Genomic DNA, 4157 nt, shown 5'->3' with positions numbered 1-4157 from the left:
GTTCTACATCTAAAGAGCATGCAGAAGACTCTTTCTTCTTATTATTCATTCTTGGTGCTGTGCACTGCTAGTAATGACTTCACAGCTCAGATGCAACTGGTTGGTGGGGCCTTCATGCCGGAACAGGTGCAGCATGTTTCTTCTGCTTTTATGGTGCCAGAAATTTTCATCTTTAAGGAAGTGATTATTTATTCAGTTCATTTAGACAGATGATACAAGGTGAATTAGAATGCTGGCCTCAGCTGACCTGGCATGTCCCGCACGTATAACTGTGTGTTTTAGCAGCAGTAGATTTCTCTCTTATACCATTCTTGCTACATATACTATTCTAATGTGGCAGTTTAATGAACGTATATCACCCTTGTGTATTTTTGGAGAAATAACAAGAGAAGTACTGTACTGTGTAAAAGTCATAGACCACCCTTTGTTTATTTAATTCCTGAGTCGGAATTTTGAATTGTAAGAAGTAACCAACTTCTTAGACTGAACTTTGGAGGTGTAAAAAAAATCGGTAACACTTTCTATGAATGTCACATTTGTAAGCATTTATAAACACATTTATAACATGTTATAATACATTCATAAGGCATTATAAGCATGGTGATAAACATTTATAAAAAAGAATTACACTGAATTACACTTTATAGCTATGTTTAATATACATTATGAATTGTTAATATAATGCATTATAAGTGGTGTTAATAACATGTTCTAATTTCAGTGCCAAAGAAGTCAGTCCCAGCTTGGAGAGCCTAAAGTAAAGACAAATACCAAGCTAACGGTGGTGTACATTACCTTTCCCACATTGGGTAAAACACTGATGGCAGCTCTAGTTTAAACTCTGACATCTGAAGCTTGTAATGTGCTTTATTATGTATGTTTTACTGTTTCAGTAAATCCTTCAGTAAATACTTCAACTTGAAGCCTCACTCTTAACACTGGAGGAGGCGTTAGTACAGTACGCTTCACTTTACTTAGAGCGGACAAATACGACTTATGAGCTCTTATACTTTATGATCAGTACTTATAATGTATTATGTTAACAATTCATAATGCATAATAAACATGTCTATAACATATAATGCGTTTTTATAAATATTTATAGCTATGTTTATAATATCTTATGAATGCATTATAACATGTTATGAATGTGTTTATAGATGTTTACAAAGGTGACATTCATGGAAAGTGTTACCAAAAAATCTCTTTGAAAAACTGAAAGTGAGTCTCCTGAAAAGAATGGAAGCTGTAATAAAGGTAAAGTGTGAACACACTAAGTAAATGGAAAATGATATTTATTTATTGAGGCTTCTGTGTAATTTTCTGTTAAAAATATGTTAACATAATATATTTATGCTATAAATAACTTGTACTTCAAGGTCATTTTCAATTTATGCGAAATAAATGAAGGGTGATCTCTGACTACTTGGTGTTGATACCATTATGATTTTAGTGTGTCTTGGCTGAGTACTGCTGTATACAATTTTTAGCCAAATAAGTCAAATTCTGAAATCCAGGTCAAATATAATCAGGAGCTCAATCATGCTGATTTAGTGATTTTGCAGACTGCCAAATCTTATCTGTTAAATGCGATGGGCAGGGGAGATTAAGAGGGTTCAGGAGGGTTTTATAGCTGCTGATAAGATTTACAGGCTCTTTGTCAGATTTGAACTTTGTGAGCCAACGGGTCTTGGCTGCTCGGTGATAATGGAATACCTTTGTTACTTCATGCTCTCTGAGAAGGCCAGAGATGATGAGTGGGAAATATAGAAACTGTTATGTAAAAGATGAATAGCAGATCATTCATGGCTTCACGGATAATGTACTGTGCTTGTAGAGGTTTAGTTATGGACTATGATTGCTGTGCTCAGTGATATGATACTGCCTGACGTTTCAGTGACAAATAATGAATCCAGTGCAGTTTTAAGATGACTATACAAGACACAAAACAAGTAGGGAGAACAAAAAATGTACAAAAGATGCCATACAAGTTGTCATTTGATTAGTTTTGTATAAAAAATAAAATAATAATAATAATAATGATGATGATTCATTGATTAGACTTCATTATTAGACTTCAGTTTATAAGGCCTAATTACATTTACTGAGTATACCGTGGTATGCAAAAGTTTGGTAACACCTTCTGAGAACATACACATTTCTGACACATTTTATATTTTGTGTTTTATTTCCAGTATATAAAATTAAGCAAATACATAGAAATTGTGCAGTAAAACTAGTAGAAAATACTACTACTAATAATAATAATAATATTTAAGTTTGTTCTCTGGAGAGCAAATTTGACTGAGGGTGTTCAAAGTTTTGCATATGACTGTATAACCCTTTTTTTGTTTATATGTACTTTAAAATTTTACATTTTTATATTTTTTAAAGTGGGCTCACCTCTGTACCTGTAACTTTGCCTACACGCTATGTGTGATTATTGCAATCATGTCACGTTGACACACTACTGCAAATCCGAAGGGCAGATGTCTAGATAAGGTGCCCTGCTATTAAATAGAGCTGTGACTGCAAGACGTATAAGCTGCTAAACATCACTCTGGAACTACAGAAATGTCCCATAACGCTGAGCATGTGCCAATTAACTGACCATGCCTTTCCAGTTGAGTAGCACGCCTTTTGAATGGTAAATGCTCTTGGTAAAGTTTGGTTATGCATTGGCACAATCATCAAAGCAGACATCAGGCTATTGCCATTATCTTGTGGTTGAGTTGAACTATGAACGCTGCCATTCAAACCAACAGTATCAGTCAGTCAAGGTAAATCATCTCCAGAGGTGACCTTGGAAAATCTTCAGAGCCCAGTATGAATTCAGTACCACACGTTCAAGTTCATTTGTGTTTATTTAGAGTTGTCTTAAAAAGCAATAATATTACAAATTTAAATATATAACTATGTATACTAAAGGCCCCCATTGCCACCTCACATATATCTCAAACAAATTTTAACAGTGGTTTACTACAGTCTCATATATTTATCTTTGGCCAGTAAACTAGAAAAAAATACAATGAGAAACTAGAAAAAAGAAAAATAATTTTACATCAGAAATATCTAGTACCTGAAATTCTTATGCTATTAACAGAAAATACAGACTCACAAGTACAATATATAGGAATCCACCTTATCATCATACAGTTGTTTCTACAGCAACAAGCAAAGTGCATAATTGGACAGTGATCTCACAGTAGATAAAGCAGTTTCACACACCAAAGCATAAAATGTCTTCAATTCTCCAACGTTGAGTGACAGAACCAGCAAATGTCAGATGTCAAGTTAAACTGTGTCATAATCTCATGTACAATACTGTGCAAAAGTCAGAGACCACTCTCATTTATTGAAAAAGAGCAGAAAATGAATATTTAAGAGAATATTATGCCTCAACAACTAAATATAACATTTTTAGTGTGTATATTTTTACTTTCATTACAGCTTCCATTTTTTTTTCAGGAGACTTGTTAGCAGTTTTTCAAAGTAAAGATGATTTTCCACAAAGTTCGGTCTTAGAAGTTGGTTGCATTTTCTAATCCAAGTAATCCCAAACACATTCAGTGATGTTGAAGCCTGGACTCTGGGGTGGTCAGTCCTTTGTTCTTAGAACACCAGCAGCTTCTTTGTTTGATTTGCAAATTTGTCTATATCCTTTTCTCAGTAACAGCTTCTTGACGACTACACAGCCTTTACAGAAAGGTCATATGAATTTCACATAAATAAATGAATATTTTCATTAACATATTTTGCACACTTCACATCTTAAAAATGTGTTATCATGTGAAAACTTCACATGTGAAAAATGTGTGATTACTTGTACACGTGATTTTTGCCACTTCACATGTGAAATATATGTGACTTTTCTATAAGAGATCTGAAGCAAGAGTGGAGCTTGTTCTTCTCCTCTCTCTCAAAGATGAAAGCTTTAAGTTCTTTTTATCTGATGGGCCGGTTTTGGTGGTCTACCAGTCATTGCAATCCCCTGTTTTTTTCACTTGACTCTCTCCTTTCTTATGCAGGCAGATTATCTTCTATCTAACCTCTTCAGAAATATCTCCATTGGCTTTGACTGGAAATGAAATAATTGAAGGGTGGTGTCACTTTTTCCACAGTACTGTTTTTTCTGTGTTCTTTAATAACCATGTTGA

Source organism: Colossoma macropomum, unplaced genomic scaffold (assembly GCF_904425465.1).
Source record: "Colossoma macropomum unplaced genomic scaffold, Colossoma_macropomum, whole genome shotgun sequence".
Lineage (NCBI taxonomy): Eukaryota > Metazoa > Chordata > Actinopteri > Characiformes > Serrasalmidae > Colossoma > Colossoma macropomum.
The sequence above is the reverse complement of the archived record's forward strand: the minus strand, read 5'-3'. Positions refer to the sequence as shown.